A 22,325-nucleotide genomic window follows, 5' to 3' on the forward strand; every position below is an offset into this window, starting at 1 on the left:
CTCTCATAAGAATTCACTCAAAGAGGGAATAACACACTCATTTGGGTATAGAAATTTTTCTTAACCTACAGGGTTAAGTAAGTGTGTGTGTGTGTGTGTGTGTGTGTGTGTGTGTGTGTGTACACACACATACTTATATACTTATATATATATGCACGTATATAGTTTTTTAATGATTGATTTTTTGTGGGGCAATGAGGGTTAAATGACTTGCCCAGGATCACAGCTAGTAAGTGTCAATGTCTGAGTCTGGACTTGAACTCAGGTCCTCTTGAATCCAGGGTCGGTGCTTTACCCACTGTGCCACCCAGCTGCCCCTAAGTGTGTGTATATATATATATATACGTGTGTGTGTGTGTGTGTGTGTACATATACACACACACACACATATATATGTATATATCTTGCCACTGGATCCAGTTGGCTCTGGAGGGGAGAGTGAGGCTGGTAACTTTGCACAGTCCTGCCTCACTTAAACCCAATTTACTGCAAATTATGACATCATCTCCCTGATGTCATGGTCCTCTTACAGAACAAAGGGAAAACAACAACAATACTAATATTGTATGATAATCAAGTGTGAATGAATTATGTATTCCCAGGGATACAATGATCTAAAACAATTCTGAAAGACCTATGACAAAAATGCAATTCAAATCCGGAGAAAGAACTGATGGAGTCAGTATGAAGATCAAAACATGATTTTTTTTTAAGTGAGGGTTAAGTGACTTGCCCAGGGTCACACAGCTAGTAAGTGTTAAGTATCTGAGGTCAGATTTGAACTCAGGTACTCCTGACTCCAGGGCCGGTGCTCTATCCACTGAGCCACCTAGCTGCCCCAAAACATGATTTTTTAAAACTTTTTTTTGGTCTGTGTTTTCTTTTGCAACATTGCTAATATGGAAATCCATTTTGCATGACTTCACATGTATAACCTATGCCAAACTGCTTGCCCTCTTGACAAAGGGAAGGGGAGGGAGAGAATTTAGAACTCAATTTTTTAAAAAAGAAAGTCAAAAATTGTTTTTTCATGCAATTGGAAAAACATTTTTTAAAAATATGTAATACTACCCAACCACCACCCCTCTTTGCCCATTCTGTTTCTTTGAAATAGTTAGACCCATCTGGAAGAAGGGTTCAGTCACTGGTCTCATCCCTCTTTATCTCTGTGATACACCTGTGAAGTGAATTTTTGTCTTCATCCACTAGGACTTTTAATTTTTCTTGTTTGTTTCCATAATTTTACATACTTGCGTGTAGACACCTGAAGGCATAGATTTTGCTTCTGGCTACTTTCTTGGATTTTATCTCCTATGAACTTCTGAATATCTTAACTACTATACTTACTTCTTTGTAGCTACTCTCTATGGCATCTTATTTGCAAGATATAAATAAAGTCCCCCCCCCTTCATCCTTTTTTAGGATAAGTCCTCACACTTACCACTTCTAAATTCAACTGCTCTTTCTTACATAGACACTCCCCCCTTCTGTATATTCTTATAAATATATTACTTCTTAAACCCTTTTCCCACACACCAAGAGCTAGCTTAAACCACCAAACCACTTATGAACACCAGCAATAAGTATGTCATGATACTTCTGCAATAGTCTCTGAGATGAATTGGTAGCCTTGCTGTTCTTTATTGTTTGAGACAGAAATATGATTTACATTCACTGCCCTGAGTATTACAAAAGGTAGACTCACCACAACATATAAAATATTTCAATATCTGAGTACTTCACTGGATTCATGATTTCATCAGAGGCACCTACCTATTCCATTGAAGCATATCATGATGAATCCATTCCTTCTCATTCTATATGATTCTTTTCCATGTTTGCCTATTAATCCTCCCAACTCAGATGAACACATTGCAAGCTGCTTCTTGTAATATTTTACAGACAAAGATGTGCCCCTCAGAATGCCTCTCTCTTACATGTTGTTCTCACTACAAGACCTATAAATCTATGAATCCCCCTTCCCCTCATGAGCCATTCTTTAAAACCCTAAATTCTTAAATATTATATATGTTTATATGTGTATATGTATGTACACACACACACACACACACACATATATATACTAGCAGAGCACAAGTTTTATCAGGATCTACTGAGCTATTTGAGGGACATTCTAAGCTCCAAGAGATCATTGCCAGTAGGTTGTCCTTAAGGTGATGAATTATTTAGCAGAGCTAAAAGGGCAAGGAAGCTGTATTAGGAGTGAGGGAAAGAAAAATGTATCTTGTTTTCTCATAAACAAACAAAAATATGAAATACTTGTAAGGCTCAGAAAATCTACAGATGCCTATGTTCAGCTATTCATATTCAACTTAACCAGACCCCTCTGAAGGGCGTAAATAATCGGGCTAGCTTGGGAGTCCAGGTCTCCACAAAGGCATTGCCAATCTGAATGGATTTGGCATGGTTTTATTAGCTGTTCAATGTTCTGTCCATTCCAGGGACAGCCTACAGAGATCAAATGACTTTAATATAGTCGGTTTTCCAAGCACATTCAGCCTCAAGCTGCTCACTGCAGATACTTCAAACAGTCAGTGAAGTTGAAGCATTTTCATTAACTTGAATCAATTCCTAACACTGTGCAGTCTGCCAAACTAGTTATTAGCCTTTCAGAGAATATCGGTCTTTGCAACAACCATTAGAACACATGTTATTTTTCAAAAAAAAAAAAAAAGCAAAGCCCTTGCTAGGGGGATGGGAGGAAGGGGAAGTCAAAAGGGGAAGAGAATCAGTTGATGTAGGAATTTAGGAACACAGTGAATCTGATGCTGTGGCATATGAATACCAGGGCTTATTAGCCTTGCCACTTTCTCATTCTGAGTTTCTAAAGAGGATAAAGCAAATGGATCCCCATAAAAAGCTTCACGGTCTTTAAGCAGGGTAGAACCTTAGATTCTACAATTAGAGATACTCCAAGGCACAGAATTTGGGATCTGGAAAGAGCTCTTTAAAAGGATCCAATATATTTAAAGCAGTAACTATTATTTCTGTCTAGAAGCAACGTGATGAATAATAATTGCATTTATAAAATGTTTCACAATAAACAAAAATTCACTGTTATATAGCACTTGATGGTTTACAAAATGCTTTAAATGCATTGTTTCATTTGATCCTCATAACCCCACATGGTAGATGATACTGTTATACTTCCTTATTTTACATACAAGGAAACCAAGGCTCAGGAATTGTGAGTTGAGCAGGTCCACACATCTTATGTTGTTTAAGCTTCATAGTAACCCTGTTAGGTAAGTATTATAGTCAGTAATATTCCCATTTTACAGATGAGGCTCAGCAGGGTTAAACGCCTTGCTGACACACAGCTAGTAACCATCAAAGATGGGATTCAAGGCAATAAAGTGAACAGAACAGTGAGATCAATGGATGTTTCTCCATATGATTCATACTTCAGGAATGCATTCAGCTAATTGATTTCTGGTGTCCTTAGGCCTGTGTGGTTTAATACTTTTATCAGTCACTTTGATAAAGGCATAAGTGACATGCTCATCAAATTTTCAGGTGACACAAAGCTGGAAAGGGATAAATGACACAGGAGATGACAGATTTTGCATCCAAAAGGGCCTTCACAGGTTAGAGCACTGGGATGAATCTAATAGGTTTTAGTTCAGTAGAGATAAATAGAAAGTCATACACTTGGGGACCAAAAAAAAAATCAATGTAGCTAGTACAAGATGAAGGAGGGAAGATTAAGCAACAATTGATCTAGAAAAGCTCTGGTGGGGGCAGCTAGGTGGCGCAGTGGATAAAGCACCAGTCCTGGATTCAGGAGGACCTGAGTTCAAATCTGACCTCAGACACTTGGCACTTCCTAGCTGTGTGATCCTGGGCAAGTCACTTAACCCTCATTGCCCTGAAAAAAAAAAAAAGCTCTGGAAGTATTAGTAGATGCTAAGCTCAGTAAGAAACAACAATGTGGTAACCAAAAACAATCTAAGGCAATTTGGGGCTTTGAAAAAGGTTTATAGCTTTCAGGAATATTGAGGTGAATAGTCCTAATGCACCCTGACCTCATCAGTCCTCATCTGGTATATCATGCTTAATTCTGAACATTTCCTCGTTAAAAGGACATTAATAATCTGGAGAGCATTGTCCAGACGAAGACAAGGAGAATCAAAGAGCTACAGTCTATGTCATACAAGGATTGGCTTAACAACTAGGGATTTTAGCCTGCAGAAGAGATGACTCAGAGAACATGACATGTAGAAGAAGGATCATGCTTGTTCTACGTGGTACCAGAGGCCAGAAACATGTACAATGTGTGGAAGTTGAAAAGAAGCCAATTTAGTCTTGATCTAAAAAAAAAAAAAAACTTCTTAAAATATTAAAGCTGTCCAAAATTGGAATGATCTGCCTCAAGAGGTAGTGAGTTTATCTTCCTTAAAGGTCTTCAATCATAGGCAAGACAGCTACTTATCATGTATGTCATCGTCAGGATTCCTTTTGTCTATGATTTTGACTGAACAGCCACTAAGTTCCCTGCCAGTCTGTGAGGTCCGTTCCAACTCTCGAAATCCATTACACAGTTCTGACATGTCATTTCATAGACTTGTTGGCTGAGTGATCATTTTACCCATATTAACAATGGGACCCACAAGTGCCAGTTGGCTTCCCCGTGAATAGCTGAGTAGCTCAGAGAGGATATGACAGGCTTAAAATACAAAAGAACTACATGGAAAACTTAATATTTTAGTGGATGCGTGATTTCATCAATGTGAATATTTTCTCTACCTGTGTAAATGCCTCTTCATTCTGTGTGATTATTGCCTATACTGACCTCCCCCCCCCCTAAATTCTCTATTGGGGATCTACCTAATTCACTTCCTCTGAGCTCTCCCCTCCCCGTTTTATGAATATTAGTATTTTATAGACATCAGTGTCATACTTCAACTACTCATCTATTATTCCTTATTCTCAATATGTGTCTGGTCATATTCCTTTCTGTTAACATGTTTTCTTGATGATTTTGCCTTTATCATTTCTTTAAGAAAGTTACCATTAATAATATCATTAATTAATAATTATATTAGATTTTTCTTTACCTTGGTAATTCATTTTAAGTCAAGAAGCCTACTTACACCCATTATACACCTCTCCATTGCCATTGGGATTGCTAACAATTATCTTTGGAGAGTTTCATATTTCATGATCCAAAGCCATATAGCATCACAGATCAATCTAGCCCCAAGGATTTATTAAGCATTTGCTATATGCTTGGCACTGTAATAAGTGCCGGGCATAAAAAGAAAGGCAAACAGTTTCAGCCCTCACAAAGCAATACATTCTAATGGATGGAGACAACAAACAAGTAAAAATGTACGTGCATATTATGTATGGAGTAAATGTAGTGAAACCTTAGAGAGAAAACCCTAGCAGATTGGAAGACCAAAAAAGGCCTCCTGTATAACATGTCATTCCTCATTACCAGGACAATTAAAAAGATATGATTCTGCATTAGGCAGTAGTTTGAGATCATTAAAAAAATTACAGTTTTCCAAAAGTTATCCATCTCCATCTCTTTCCCACAATTAAATTCTGGAGCCCCTTCATTATCCATCTGCAGAGCCTATCCAAGATAGAGATATTGATGAACCAATTCAATGAGCTGCCCATCCTACTTCATATCATATCTTGAGCAAAATTCATTCTACACTCACTTATTTTTTATATGAAGAGGGCTACTTTTTTACCCTGTGGTTTTCATTAAGGAGGTCTATGTACCAGACTTTGATGTAAACAGCACAAGTGTAATCTAGAGGAAGAAACAAGTGGAGAATCTCATCGTCTATAGGAAAAGCCTTTTCCATTAAGAGTGCACCAAGGGGCTGCTAGGTGGCAAAGTGGATAAACCATCGGCCTTGGATTCAGGAGGACCTGAGTTCAAATCCGGCCTCAAACACTTGACACTAGCTGTGTGACATCGGGTAAGTCACTTAAACCTCATAGCCCCACCAAAAAAAAAAAAAAGAGTACACCAAGGGGCAGCTAGGTGGCACAGGGGATAGAGCACTGGCCCTGGAGTCAGGAGGACCTGAGTTCAAATCCAGCCTCAGACACTTAACACAAACTAGCTGTGGGACCCTGGGCAAGTCACTTAACCCCAATTGCCACACACACACAAGTGCACCAAGAACTTTGTCCACTGATGAATCTTTTTGCAAATGGTAGGTCTTCCTGTTTTCCTCACTTGCTATATATTTCTTTGGTAGATCCCTGAACAAACTTATTTTCTCTAAGGTTTTACCCATTAAGGAATTCTGTATGGTCTGAACATGCATGGGAGAAAACTTTAGCCCTTAGAACTATCTATTGCTCTACTGAGTCATATATTTGTGTAGGATGAGTGATGAGGGGAGTCAATAATCAGTTTGAAGAATTTCCCAATCAACCTGATGAGATTTCAGGTTGTGAACCATTGTTTTGGGAGCTCCACCTCGAATTGATCACTGGTTCCCCAATAACCCCCACTTGAAAAGAATTTGACTCAGAAGAATAAAGCTTTTGTCACCCCATTACACTTTTTTATAATTAGCAATTTTTAAGGTATGATCATGTATGCTCTGCACCTCTCAGTCAACTGTATGACTGTGCAAATGAAATCTTCTGAAGAAAAATTGACTGTTAATGCCTGAATTACCATCTCATATTTTCATCAAGGATGCTCTGAATACATGCACAGATCTTTCTCATCAAAGTTTTAAAGAGAAGAGAAAGGGCAGCTAGGTGGCTCAGTGGATAAAGCACCAGCCCTGGATTCAGGAGGACCTGGGTTTAAATCCGGCTTCAGACACTTGACACTTACTAGCTGTGTGACCCTGGGAAAGTCATTTAACCCCCACTGCATTGCAAAAAAAACATAATAATAAATAAAGAGACTAGAAAGTAGGCAAATGGATGGGAAGTTGTTGACATCATATTCTTGTTGTTGTGAGTACTAAGATATATTTCCTTAAGAAACTCCTCCTCTATTCAGTAACATGAAATTCAATCCTAGGAATCCATCTAAAACTCTGAGTTTTAGTCACAACTAAAATCCCTTCTTCTACAGGAACACTTTTGGAATCACTCTTAATTCTAGCGCCTCCCCTCTCTCAATTATTTTATCTCATATATGACATATTTGTACTTATTTATTTATTTTTATTTTGGTTTTTTTTTGGGGGGGGGGTTGGTGAGGCAATTGGGGTTAAGTGACTTGCCCAGGATCACACAGCTAGTAAGTGTTAAGTGTCTGAGGCCGGATTTGAACTCAGGTCCTCCTGAATCCAGGGCTGATGCTCTATCCCCTGTGCCACCTAGCTGCCCCTGTACATATTTCTTTGCCAGCTGTTTTCCCCATTAGAGTGTGTGTTCCTTGAGGACAGGGACTGTCTTTTGTCTCCTTTTGTACCCCCAGCATTTGGCATAGTGCCTGGTACATAGTGAGTACTTAATAAATGTATATTGTCTGAATGACACCAAGACATGCACAATCATTAGATGAATGTAACCATAAGATACCCTTTGCAGAAATTAAGACAGACAAATAATTGAAGAAAGATTACTTGCTCATGGGTAGGCTATGCCAATATAATAAAAATTATATTACTCCTTTAATTAATGTAAAGATTCAGTATCATATCTTTCAAACTATCAAAGGGTTATTTTATACAACTAAATAAAATAATAACAAAGTCCATCTAGAGGAACAAAACTTCAAGAATTTTTAGAGAAATAATGAGGAAAAAAGGGGAAAGGAAGAATACTTAGCAGTAGAAGATCTTACTGCATACTTAAAAACATTAATTATAACTGGTTTATAAAAAGAAAAGTAGGAGCAGCTAGGTGGCACAGTGGATAAAGCACTGGCCCTGGAGGCAGGAGGACCTGAGTTCAAATCTAGCCTCAGACACTTGACACATACTAGCTATGTGACCCTGGGCAAATCACTTAACCCTCATTGCCCCACAAAAAAAAAAAGCGTATTAAAAAAAAACAGATTACATACATAAGAACCAGAAGGAATAAAAAATAATAGTATAATGTTTGATAAGCCCAGGAATATTATAAATAGTAATAGCTAGCATTTATATAGTGCATACTCTTGCCAGGTAGTGTGTTAAAGCACTTTATAAATATCATCTCCTTATCCTCATGACAAATCTGGAAAACAGGTGCTATTATTATCCTCATTTTACAATTGAGGAAACTGAGGCAGACAGAGGTGAAGAGACTTTCCTAAGGTCACATAGCTAATAAGTATCTGAGGCCTGATTTGAACTCAAGTCTTCAGGATTACAAGCAGTTAAAACTTAATTAAATAAAATTCCTGAGGAAAATCAGAAAGCAGTGAGGGGAATTACGTTTAGACCAACATCTCACAGCATATACTGCAAGAAACTACAAATACATTGAAAATCTAGATATAAAAGGTCATATCATAAACAAATTAGAATAGCTAGGAAGGAAATACCTTTCAGAACTATGAACAGGGGAAGAGTTCATGACCAAATGAAGGATAAAGTGGATCCCAGGAGATAAAACAGACACTTTTTGGTTACAGAAATTTGAAAAGGTTTTGCACAAACAAAATCACTGCAGCTACAATTAAAAGAACTTTGGGGGAGGAAATTTATCAGAAAATTTTTCTAATAAAGGTCTAATAGCTAAGATATGTTGGGAATTGTTATAAATATATAAGAATAAGAGTCATTTTCCAATAGATAAATGGTCAAAAGATATGAAGAAGCAGGTCTTTAAAATACACAAATTATCAACAACCACATAATAATGTTCCAGATCATTTGTAGTGAGAAAAATGCATATTAAGGTTCCATCTCATAATCATGAAATTGGAAAAGATGACCAAAAAATTATAATTTTGTAAGAGTCTATAGAAGGAAAATCATGCTAGTGTGTCATTTTTGGAGTTGTGAGTTGGTCATACCTTCTGTAAAGTAATTTGCAGGTATACTCAAAAAGTCATAGAGATGCATATACATACGCTTTGACTCAGAAACATAACTAATAAGCATATTACCCCCAAAATGATCAAAGAAAGAAAGAAATGACCAATAGGTCCAAAAATATTTATAGTAGCAAGTTTTTCTAATAGCAAGGAACTGAAAATAAAATGGGTACCCATAAATTGGGGAGTGATTGAACTACTTAGTTATATGGATATAACAGGATCTTAATTTTTCTCTCCTATTTTATTTTTCTCAAGTATATGTTAAAACCTTTAACATTCTTTGTTTTAAAATATTGAGTTCCAAATTATTTCACTTCCTCTTTAGCTCTCCCATTTTTGAGAAGGCAAGCAATTTTGTTTAGATTATGCATATGAAGTTATACGAAATATACTTCCACATTAGCCATGTTGCAAAAGAAAACACAAGTCAAAAAAAGAAAAAGAAAGTTTTTAAAAAAGTATGTTTTGATCTACATACAAACTCCATCAGTTCTTTTTTTGGAGATAAATAGTATTTTCATTATTATTCCTTCAAAATTGTCTCAGATAATTATATTCATCAAAATAGCTGTCATTCAAAACTGATCATCATATAATATTGCTGTTACTATATACAATGTTCTCCTGGTTCACTTCACTTAGCTTTAGTTCATATAGGTATTCTCAGGTTTTTTCTAAAACCATCTTGCTTATAATTTCTTATAGCACTGTAGTATTCCATCACAATCATATACCACAATTTGTTTAGCCATTTCCCAATTAATCGGCATGCCCTCAATTTCCAAGTCTTTGCCACCACAAAAAGAGCTGCTATGAATGAATGAATGAATGTGTGTAGACACATCTATGCATTTGCATACATATGGGTATATAGGTCCTTTTCCTTTTATCTCTTTGGGATAAAGACCTAGTAGCTATATTGCTGAGTCAAAAGGCAAATACAGTTTTATAGTATAGTACTTTGGACATAGTTTTGAATTGATCTCCAGAATGGTTCAATCAGTTCACCACTCCACCAAGGGTAATTTAGTGTCCCAATTTTCCCATATCCCCTCCAATATTTATCATTTTCCTTTTCTGTTATATTAGCCAATCTGATAGGTGTGAGGTAGTTCTTCAGAATTTTTTAAATTTGTATTTCTCTAATCATTAGTCATTTAGAACATTTATTCACATGACTATAGGTAGCTTTAATTTATTCTTCTGGAAACTTCCTGTTCATGTCCTTTGACCATTTATTAATTGGTAAGTGATTCACATTCTTATAAATTTGACTCAGTTCTCTATATATTTGAGAAATGAGACCTTTATCAGAGAAACTTTATTGGAGTAAAATTTTTTTCTAGTTTTTTGATTTCCTTTTAATCTTGGCTGCATTGGCTTTTTTAGTACAAAACCTTTTTAATTTAATGTAATCAAAATTATCCATTTTATATCCCATAATGCTCTTTATCTCTTGTTTGATCACACAAGTATATTTTTTTTCATGGTCCCCTAATTTGTTTATGATGTCACCCTTTTATGTCTAAATCATGCATCCATTTAGATTTTACATTATAGTCAAATGGATCTATGATCTCATTGATTCAGGGGTTTCATTGAGCGTGCCTGCTCATCATATGTGACTTTTATTTTGTTTCCTGGAAATTTAGCCATAAGGGATACACCCAACATGCTGGAATTTTCCTGAATTTCTCCCATATAACCATAAGGCTGATAGAAATGAAGGAACACTTTCTATATATGCCCCTGCCATCCCTCACTTTTCATCTTATCTCTCAATCCTATAATTTCTTAATGACATCTTTTACTGCCATTCCTCTTTAGAATTTTTTGTTAGTTAAATGCTTCAGACTGATTGCTCCCACTGTTTTTTCCATTGCCCTCTGCGTGACACTTCTCTTTAGTTCCTTGATTTGTTGATGTCTTGCCAAGCTTAATTTTAACTGTTTTTAGCCTCTACTACTTCTCTCTGCTTTATGAGATAATGCTACTCATAATTAGCTATCATCCTTTTTATGAGACTTTATATACAAGTTTATATTCTAACCCAGTGTTGCCTTTGTCAGCCATCTCTATTTCTCAAATAAGTTAAATGTTGGCTGACTAAGGCACTTTCTGGGTTTGTTACTTTTAATTCTTTTTGTAACCTATTAATTTATAATTTCTTAACTTCTGAATTAAAATATTACTATCAATGTTGGTGTCATTTTTGGTCGTCCTCTATAAACTCTTACTCTGATGCCTCTTTATGGTGTGGAGATGACCCTGGGTTTGAAGGTTGTGCAAGTAAATCATAAGTTCTGATAATTTCTATCATTCTAGGAAGTATTTGAATAAGGACCCATGAATATTCTGTCTATCTTCTGAGGACATCACCAAAAGGCTGGATACCTAGGGATGAATTATTTATATCTATAATTTTTGGTCATGACAGCCCATGAAACAAAGAAAACAGTGATGGGAATAGCACCGGCTATTACGAAAAACAGTCTTTAGGCCATCAACAAATTTTAATCTAACAACTGGTACTCTAAATGTGAGATACTTGTCCAGTGACCAATGCCTGGATATATTGCTATCAAAGCTGAATCATATCAATCTTAACATTCCTGCTATATACCATAGCCCCAACCACAAGGTTAGGAAAGTATTTTGGTGATGTCTATCAATTTGGAAATGGCTGAGCAAGTTTTGGTATAAGATTGTTGTTGGGGGGCAGCTAGGTGGCACAGTGGATAGAGCACCGGCCCTGGATTCAGGAGGACCTGAGTTCAAATCCAGCCTCAGACACTTGACACTTACTAGCTGTGTGACCCTGGGCAAGTCACTTAACCCCCATTGCCCTGAAAAAAAAACAACCCAAAGCCAAAAACCCCAAAACAAGCAACAACAAAAAAAAAGATTGTTGTTGGAAAACAATTGTGGTATAAGAAATGAAGAGCAGGATAATCTCAGAAAACCTGGGGAGACTTACATGAACTGATACAAGGTAAAGTAAGGAGAATCAGAACATTGTATACAGTAATAGCAATATTATAATGATGATCTACTGTGAAAGACATAGCTACTCTGATCAATACAAAGATCCACGATAACTCCAAATGACTAAAAAAATTCTATTCAACTCCAGAGAGAAAACTCTAAGTGAATATTAAAGTGTAATTTTTTCACTTTATTTTTCTTGCTTTTTTGAAACATGGCTAAGATGGACATATATTTTGCATGATTTCATTTGTATAACTGATATCATATTGCTTGCCTTCTCAATGGGTGGGAAGAACTGGAGGGATAAAGAAAAATTGAAGCAATTTTAATGGATCTTAAGAATAAATAAATAATAAGTTTATCTTTTTAAAAAGGAATTAATTTGGTAGCTCCTTGAGGTGGGGATAGGTTGGGACCAAAAAGGGAGGAAGAGGGGAATAGGATATGGTGGCTAAAAGGAATTTGCAGTCACTAAGAGACAGATGAAAAAAAGAGAAGAAAGGCTATACAAGGGATACCAGAAGTACGCTATAGGCAAAAAGGGATCAGCCAACAGAGTGCAGCACTTTAAGCAGTCGGTCAGTCAATAAGCATTTGGTTTTTGTTGTTGTTGTTGTTGTTTATGTTATTGTTTCTGTCTTTTTTATTTAGATTTTTATTTTCCCCAATTACATGTAAAAAGCATTTTAATATCCATTTTTAAAACTTTGTGTTTTAAATTCTCTTCCTCCCACACCCCTTTAAGAAGACAAATATAAATTTTACATGTATAGTTATACAAAACATTTCCATATTAGTCAGGTTGTAAAAGAAAATAGAAAAAAAATCAAGACAAAACAAAGTTTTTGTTTTTGTTTTGTTTTTTTGAACTGCTTCAATCTGTATTCAGACACTATCAGTTCTTTCTCAGGGGATGGATAGCATTTTTCATCATGAGTCCTTCAGAGCTGTTTTGGATCATTGTATTGCTGAAAATAGCCAAGTCATTCACAGCTCATCATCTTACAATATTGCTATTATTTTGTACACAGTACATTTCGCTTTGCATCAGCTCATGTAAATCTCTCTAGGTTTTTCTGAGAGCATCCAGTTCATCATTTCTTATAGCACAATAACTTTCCATCATAATCACATACCACAATTTGTTCAGCCAGTCCCCAATTGATGAGCATCCCCTCAATTACAAATTCTTTGCCACCAGAAAAGAGGTGCTATAAATATTTTTTACATATATGTCCTTAAACTTTTTGGGTTTTATCTCTTTGTATAACTAGTAGTGGTATTCCTAGGTCAAAGAGCTTGCATGGTTTTATTGCCCTTTGACCATAGTTCCAAATTATTCTACAGAATAGTTGAATCAGTTTACAACTCCAACAATAGTACATTCAGCATCTCATTTTCCCCATATTTCCTACATTTGTCATTTTCCTCTGTTGTCCTATTACTACCCCAGGATTGTTTTGGCTTGCATCTTTCTAATCAATAGTGAGTTAGAACACTTTTTCATATGACTAGATAGCTTTGGTTATTTAATCTGAAAATTGTTCATATCTTTTGATCATTTATCAATAGGAGGATGGCTCTTATTTTAATAAATTTGACTCAGTTCTCTATATATTTGAGAAATGAGGCCTTTATAAGACAAACTTGCTTCAAAATGTTTTTCAGTTTTTATTGCTAACTGTATTTCCTTCTATCCTATTCCCTCCCCACACCATTTACTCTGTGTTCTATCTCCTTTCACCCTGTCCCTACTCAAAAATGTTTACCTTCTGACTGCCCCCTCCCCCAATCTGTCCTCCCTTCTATTGCTCCCCTTACCCACTTCCCCTCCAAATTTCCTGCAGGATAAGATAGTTAATAAGCATTTGTAAAATACCTACTATGTGCCAAGCACTGAGCTAAGGAATGGGGATAGAAAGAAAGGTAAAAGATAGTCCTTGCCTTCAAGGAGTTCATGCTCTAACAGGGGAGACAACATGAATAAACAAGCTATGTACAAACAAGTCATATCTAGCACAAAAGAAGTTGTTAACAGAAAGAAGGCATTAGAATTAAGAGGGATTGGGATAAAGTGGAAGTTTAGCTGAGACCAGAAGAAATCCTGGATAGCCAAGAGGTGTAGAAAAAGAGGGAGAGCATTCCATGAATAAGACAACCAGTGAAAATGCCCTGAGCTTAAAGATGAAGAAAATTGGTCAAGCAACAGCAAGAAAGCCATTGTCACTTTATCAGAGTATGTGTAAATTATAAAGACTGGAAATGGAATGGGGTTTTAAACACTAAAGGAATTTATATTTTATCTTGGAGGTGATAGGGGACCACTGGAAATTACTGAGTTTGGGGATGACGTGGTTGGATTGGTGTTTTAGGAAAAATCACCTTGATAGAGTAGAGGGTAGACTGAAATGGGGAGAGACTTGAGTCAGGAAGACTAGGAGATTGCTAGGTGGTAGCAGTATCAAAGGAGAGAAGGGAGTATATTCTAGAAATGTTGCAATGATGAGATCAATAATCTTTGTAACAGATTAAATATCCGGGGGGGGGGGGCGGGTAAGAGATAGTGAGGAATCAAGGATAACATCTACGTTCTAAACCTGGGGAACTGGAAGGATGATGGTGCCCTCTATAACAATAGGGAAGTTTGAAGTATATGGGTTTGAGGGAAAGATAATAAGTACAGTTTTGGACATGTAGAGTTTAAGATGTCTACAACACATCCAATTTGAGTTATCTAAGAAGCAATTGGAGATGTGAGGCTGGAGATGAGCAGAGAGGTTAGGACTGAATAAGTAGATTTGAAAATCATTAGCATAGGGATGACAATTGATTCTATAAGTGCTGATGAAATCAAGTAATAATATTATATAGGGAGATAAGAAGAGAGCACATGACAGAGCCCTATGAAATACTCATGGTTAACAGGCATTACCTGGATGTAGATCCAGGAAAAGAAAGTGAGGAATGATCAGATAGGTAGACAGAGAACCGGGAGAGAATACTGTCCTGAAAATCTAGAGAGACTAGAATATTAAGGAAAAGAGGATGATCGATAGTGTCAAAGGCAGCAGAAAAGTCAAGAAGGGTGATAATTGAGGAAAAGACCATCAGATTTGGCCATTAAAGGACATTAGTAATTTTGAACAGAGCAGTTTTAGTTAAATGACAAGATCAGAAGCCAAATTAAGAAGAATTTAAGAGGAGAGAAAGTGCAAGCACCTATTGAAAAAAGTCTCCCCAAAGAGGTAGACATAGAAGAGAGGAAAGATATGGAATGATCATTATCAGATGGAAAGATCAACTGATTTTTTTGAGGCTGAGAGAAATAAAGACATGTCTATAGGCAATAAGGAAACAGGCAATAGACAGGGTGAGATTGAAGATAAATCAGAGAGTGGGGATAATAGAGGGGGTCAGTCTGCTAGAGGAGAGTAATTGGAATGGATGATATGCAGATAGAAGTATTTGCTTTGGTTAGAAGGGTCACCTTTTAACCTGAGCTAGAAGCGTTGGAAGGGATAGTACCAAAGGCATCTGAGAGATGCAAGATTAGCAGGAAAGAAGAAAAAGGAGCTCTCAGTGAATGATCTCATTTTTTTTCAGTAAAATACGAGACAAGGTTCTCAACTGAGAGGGTGTTGGGAGGCTTGAGGAGTAATGAAAATATTTGGAAGAGCTGCTCTAGTGAATAGGAAAATAGGATGGCAAATTAATCAGGGACATGTAGCAGGATTGCATAACATAAATTTATAGGATACTCAGTCAGGACAATTGCATGATTTTCTCCACCTTCATTAAGTAGACCATGTATAGGAGTGGAGGTAGAATATGGTGGGAGTGGGGACAGCTAGGTGGTACAGTGGATAAAGCACCAGCCCTGGATTCAGGAGGACCTGAGTTCAAATCCAGCCTCAGAAACTTGACATTGACTAGCTGTGTGACCCTGAGCAAGTCACTTAACCCTCATTGCCCCACCAAAAAAAAAAAAAAAAAAAGAGAGAGAGAGAGAGAGAGAATATGGTGGGAGTGATCTAAGTCTAGGACTTGACTGCAAGTAATCAGTGATATGATAAGGGCACTAGGGACTCAAGAGAAGAGAACAGTGTAGAGTGGAATTGGTTCACCAAGGGAGCAAAACAGGAGCAAAAAGCAATAGACCTTTTTGTCAACTGATTGTGCTGTAAAGAAGCCCCCTTTTCCTTCCCTTCCCCCAGCAAATAGAGGTTTTTGGCTTTTTTTTCACTAGAACTTTCTACATCTGTCACACAGATCTTTCCCTGTGCATTTGTAAGGTTTTTGGTTAATCTTGGTTCATTTACATAAAGAGTTCATTTTCCATGTTTTTGCTGAATATGACTAAATAGTGCCCAAGGGAAGTTCTGAGGAAGTTTATATTTCACATAATCTTTAAGCCTCGGTCCTGATTTGATTCTCAAGGAGACCATCCAGGGACATACTTTATGAGCCATTTTATACTATATAATAACAATAATAATAAACAACAACTAACATTTATATGGCTCTTTAAGCTTCACAGAGCGCTTTATTTCTCATTTGTTCTTTATAACACCCCTATGAGGCAAGTGCCTTTATTATCCCTATTTTATAAATAAGGAAACAGGGATAGAGTGTTGTGGTCCTGGATACTGGCACAAGTGTTGCATCTTTAGTTAATTCTTCACACTACCATGGTATCAAACATGGGGGCTGGGATCAAGGAGAGACATCTGCTATGGAAGAAGCCATGGAGTTGGCCAAGAGTGGTTTGAGTTAACTTTGCCCACAGATAGATGATTTGGGACACACCTTAGAGACCTTTGGACAAGAAGGATTTAAATCAGGTCTAGGACACTTATAGAGAGTTCTTGGAAAGACAACGTTCCTGTGCATTGCTTTAAACAACATTGCTAGCAACTTTTATCTTTCTGTGAACTACTTTGGTTTTTTAGGGTTTTTTTTTTTTTTTTTTTGGTGAGGCAGTTGGGGTTAAGTGACTTGCCCAGGGTCACACAGCTAGTAAGTGTCAAGTGTCTGAGGCTGAATTTGAACTCAGGTCCTCCTGACTCCAGGGCCAGTACTCTATCCACTGTGCCACCTAGCTGCCCTTAAGCTACTTTTTTTAATGTGCAGGTAGGTAGCTCAGTGATAAAGTTCTGGGTTTGGAGTCAGGAAGACTCATTTTCCTGAATTCAAATCCAGCCTCAGACACCTACTAGCTCTGTGACCTGGGACAAATTACTTAACCTTGTGGTCTCAGTTTCCTTATCTATAAAATGAGCTGGAGGGAAAAAATGGCAAACCACTCTAGTATCTCTGCCAAGAAAACCCAAAATAGGGTCACAAAAACTCTGACATGATTGAAAATAACTGAACAACAACAAGAACTACTTTTTAATCTCCTTGGGAATCGTTTTTACCTGATGTCAGGTGTATACAAAGGCTACAAATTGTTCCATTTTGAGTGTTAAAATTTTCATTTATAGCTCAGCTACAAGTCAGACCTTGATTTATTGTTTTGTGGATTCTTTAACTTTTAAAAGTAATATTAAAAATACAGATTTAAAAAAAACACAGATTAAATTTCAGAGTGTGTGATGAGTATATATTTTTGAGGTTCTGGTTGTCATACATTTACCAGCATATCCCTGCCTACAGGGGATAGAAATATTTTTATTAACAGGATTGATTATTCAAACCCTAAAGCCCCGAATAATCCTATTACATTAGACACTGAACCACAACTGGGACAGAGAAGATGAGACTTTGCCAGTGTGACGTAATGAGTGAGTATGTGAAGTAGGATTTGACCTTGGTTTTTATCATTGCCATGTCTTGCATTGTTACTATGCCACCTGGTTACCACAGTGTTTATGATAGCTGAACTACTAAGGGAATAATTGAAACAGAATCTGATGCAAGCTCCCAAGACCATGAGCTAGTCTTTCATTTCTCTTGGTTGTTGTCACTAGAACCCTTGAGCCTATGTGGTTCACCTCACTCAGGTAAGAGAGAGAGAAAAAGAGATAGTAGAGAGGAAGAGTGAAGTGAGGAAACTAGAGGAGAAAGTCTTGCCCTCAGCTACCTAGGAAGTATAAATATGGCATTCTGGAAGTTTTTGACATCAGCCCCTTTTTGGCTGGAAGAGATGGGAGCCACAGCAATATCTAGAGCTCACAAAAATGAAACTAGAAGAACAAAGCTACATTCTAATGGAAGAGTGGTTTCAGGCACTCCTTGAAAAGGCAAAATGAATATGATTTTTAATTTTTATTATATACCCCAACACTACAAGAGATATTATTTACTGAGACATTTGGTCATCCCTTGTTGCAGCTTTAATAATAAGTATTTTCAAAATAACCACCATGCAAAGAATCAAAGCTCAAGCTTCAACACCTGTTGCTGAAGATTAAAATGGTAGAGAAATTCTGTGAAGATCCTGATAAGGCCCCCTAAATCAAGCTAATGCCTATTCTGATGCTTGATGACTTTGATGCAAAGGCAGAAAAAGTTAAAGATGAAATATATAGGGAAGTATTCTTCTGGAGAAAGAAATTAGAATAGCCAAAGACATGTATGTAAATTATATAGAAGCCTCGTGACTCTATATCATTAATTTTTTTTCCAAAAGTAATTTGTATGTTCTAGATATGGAAAGTACCAAATAACAACTCAAAGAATAAAATTGACTACATTTTAACAGACAGGAAAAGACTTTTTATTGACAGGTGCTGTAGCTCTTTGCTACTCTCTCTTAAGTGTCGTTCTCCTTTCCTGATGGAGCATACATTTAGTACTAGGGTGTTCAAGTCTAAATGTGGTCATTAAAAACAGCTGACCTGGATATCCCACTTAAAGGTTTGCGAAGCATTTTCACATACATTGTCTCATTTGCTCTTTTTTTTTTTTTTTTTTAGTGAGGCAATTGGGGTTAAGTGACTTGCCCAGGGTCACACAGCCAGTAAGTGTTAAGTGTCTGAGGCCGGATTTGAACTCAGGTCCTCCTGACTCCAGGGCCGGTGCTCTATCCACTGCGCTACCTAGCTGCCCCTCATTTGCTCTTAATAATAGCTGGCATGTGCATAGTGCCTTAAGGTTTGCAGAGCCCTTTGTAAACATTATCTCATTTGAGCCTGACAACAACCCCATGAGGTTGATAAAAGTTCTTTCCTGATTCCCCCAGTTGTTTTTGATTACTCACTCAAAAGTTTGATTGTATTTATTTGGATTATATTTTGTTTTTAATAATTTGTATTCACACTGTGTCCTCTCCCTACCCCCATTCCAGAATATAAACCTTTGAGTGCAGGGGTTATTTCCCTTTTGGTCTTTATCTCCCCATGCCTAACACATAGTCAACATTTAATAAATTCTGGATAATTGTGTGATTATCACCCTCATTTCATGTGAGGAAATTGAAGCTCAGAAAATTTAAGTGAAATTATTGTCTATAATCTCAAGCCAGTAAATATTGAAGGAAAACTTTGATCTGTGATCCTCCTGATTCGGCATCCAACATTCTATAGACTACACCAATACATCACTCTTTTATTATTCATGATGAAACACTAATATCAATAGTGTCTTAGTCAATAGTGTCTCATACACTCATGAAAATGTTATCATAGTTTAGATCAAGAAATCTGTTCCATCGTGTGTCTACTTGTTGGTCATTTTTCAGTTTAATTTGTAAGTGCTCTCAAGATGGTCTGGTTTAATGGTTCTTAGACCAACCTTGTTTTCAGACTTTTTCCTCTCCATTATTTTTGACTGTTTAGCTCTTCCCACATGAAGTTTTACAAATAAGCTCACACTCCAAAACTGTGCTACTGTTGACTTCCATGTGTCTTTTGTTTGTCCTGAGCTCTTTTCGTCCTTCTCATTATAGTGAATATATAAATATTAACTTCTCTTAGAAATACCAACAGCCTGTGGTAAAATATGAAAGTTTTTAACAGTCAGTTAGGATAACTGAAAGACGCCAGTTTTTCAAGGACCACCCTTTTGGGGAGGAGATGAACAGTACGCCTGCTGCGCAGTCAGACTGCCTGCGGTGCACTCGACTTCCGGGGTGGAGAGAACGGAAGTGGAGGCTTTTCCTGCTTGACTGGGCTCCTGACGGTGCGGCACAGACGGTCTCTCTCCAAAGGTGGCCTTTCGGTTTGGTGAGTTTTTATAAGGAATATAGACTAAGCTCAGACTTAAGACGATTTGTATTGTGTTTCTACTTTCCTATCCTTCTAATCAACATCACCTTGTGACTACCATAACAATAAAAGGTCTATCTAGAAAACCAAAAGCTTCTTCCATTTACTAGTCTGAGAGATAAATTAAGGGAAAGGTTAAGTAGGGGAGATTTATGATCTAATATCCAATTTTAAATCTCACAAGCCAAAACCCACATCTTATAGTGTCCCATTTTTTTTTCCAGAATGAACTTCTTCGAATAAATTCGGTTAAAGCTATTATAATTGGGCAAGCAGTCTCTCCTCTTCTACTTGATCCCTTCCTTTAGAAAGTTGTTGGGGCAGCTAGGTGGTGCAGTGAATAGAGCACCAGCCCTGGAGTCAGGAGGACCTGAGTTCAAGTCCAGCCTCAGACACTTGACACTTACTGGCTCTGTGACCTTGGGCAAGTCACTTAACCCCAATTGCCTCACACAAAAAAAAAAAAAAAGAAAAAAAGAAAGTTGTTGATTTTGACATTAGTCCTATCAAGTTAATAGCTTGGCTCCATGAAGATTGCTGATTCTGGAATGGTTGCATTTTTTTCTCTGCTAAAATATAGTCAATTTTATTTTTTTGTGAAGATGTTCTTGGCTCTTCATGTTCCATATGATTTTTCTAAAAAGAAACATTTATGGTACAAATGCATGAAGCTTCTGAACGATCTACAAATCCTTTTTATTCTTAATTCTGAATCCTATTTTACAATATTCTTCTCTGTCCTTTCTTTTGCCTAGCTTCATATAGAAATCACCAAATATCAATGCTTTTATTGATTTGGTTGAAGGATCTTATCAAATTCTGCATAGAATTTCCTTATTTTATCCAGTACAGATATGTTAGCACACAGGCCACAATTAGCTTCATAGTAATCTGTTTGCTTGTGCACATCCTTTATAGATCTAGATTTATGATCTTATAAGTAGCCTGAATATAATATTTCTTATTGAGTATATAATGAAACTAGTTCACCCAATTCCTTTTCTCCCCCTCTGTGAGGAAAACCTGTAAGCCATCAACTTCATTGTGTCTTCTGATTTTATTTTTATCTTTTAAAAAATTTATTTATTTTATTTTTAATTAATGGAATAAAACAAGCATTTCCATAATAGTATAATAAAAAATGATTGCGCATGAAACTGCAAATCTATTGTGTACAACTTGTTCTTCCATTGAAATATATAATAAAATTATCATACAAATTGATTTTTCTTTTTTTCTTCCTTTTCCTCTGCACCCTAGGGATGGCTACCATTAGATTATATATGTGTGTGTGTGTGTATGTGTGTGTGTGTATGTGTGTGTGTGTGTATATACATACACATACATATGTCAAATCATTCTAAGCATATTTCTCTTTCTCTGGATGAAGATAGCATCTTCCATCACATGTCCTTTGTAGTTAATTCGGGTCAAATATCAATATGGATGCCGTTGAGTGGCTCCAAAATAATGTCAACTGTGTCACTGGACAAAGATCTCACATTGGAATTCGTGTTTGCATATGCTTCAGGTGACAATTTTAAGCATTTTTGCCTACTGCCATTACAGAAGGGGTCCGCATGAGCCTGAGAGGTCTCTTTCATTATTATCTGTTTCAAGGGCCCTCATAGCCAGTGAATTCAGTATCTCAGGGCCAAACTCCTGGTGACAAGCACCTATGCACTTAGTTAGCCGGGTCCTCAGACAGATAACAAATTTTATTGCCTTGAACCATATACAGAGTAGAACCTGCCAGACTTGGCTGTTTTCTGGGACAACCCTTGAAAACACAGAGTCAACTCTTGCCATGATGAGGTATCAGAGTAGGGCTCCTTAGTATTAAGATTGTAAATTTTCCCTAAATTCTTCTAGCTTACTTAAGGCAAAGAAGCAGTATGGTATAGTGGATAGAGAGCTGGTCAGGAAAACCTAGATTCCCACACTGCCTGTATGAATCAGCCTTTGGAGGCCAATTAACTCCTCAGTGCCCCCAGGTAATTCTCTAAAATTTTTCAGTTACAAAGCAGGATCATGTCTGTATCTTTACAAGGAATCCTCTCATTGGGAATCTCCTGTTCCAAGGGAATCAAGGGGTAGGTCCAAAATAAAAAGGGTTCTCCTCATAATGATCCTGTTAAGTAGGT

General features: G+C 36.9%; 1 protein-coding gene across 2 annotated transcripts in view; it reads right to left on the reverse strand.

Annotated features, from left to right (window-relative positions):
* The window catches only part of FRMPD2 (FERM and PDZ domain containing 2), a 315,586-nt gene that overhangs the window by 123,085 nt on the left and 170,176 nt on the right, over window positions 1–22,325 (reverse strand). The gene's annotated exons all lie outside the window — the stretch shown is intronic.

This window comes from Dromiciops gliroides, chromosome 2 (assembly GCF_019393635.1).
Source record: "Dromiciops gliroides isolate mDroGli1 chromosome 2, mDroGli1.pri, whole genome shotgun sequence".
Classification (NCBI taxonomy): Eukaryota; Metazoa; Chordata; class Mammalia; order Microbiotheria; family Microbiotheriidae; genus Dromiciops; species Dromiciops gliroides.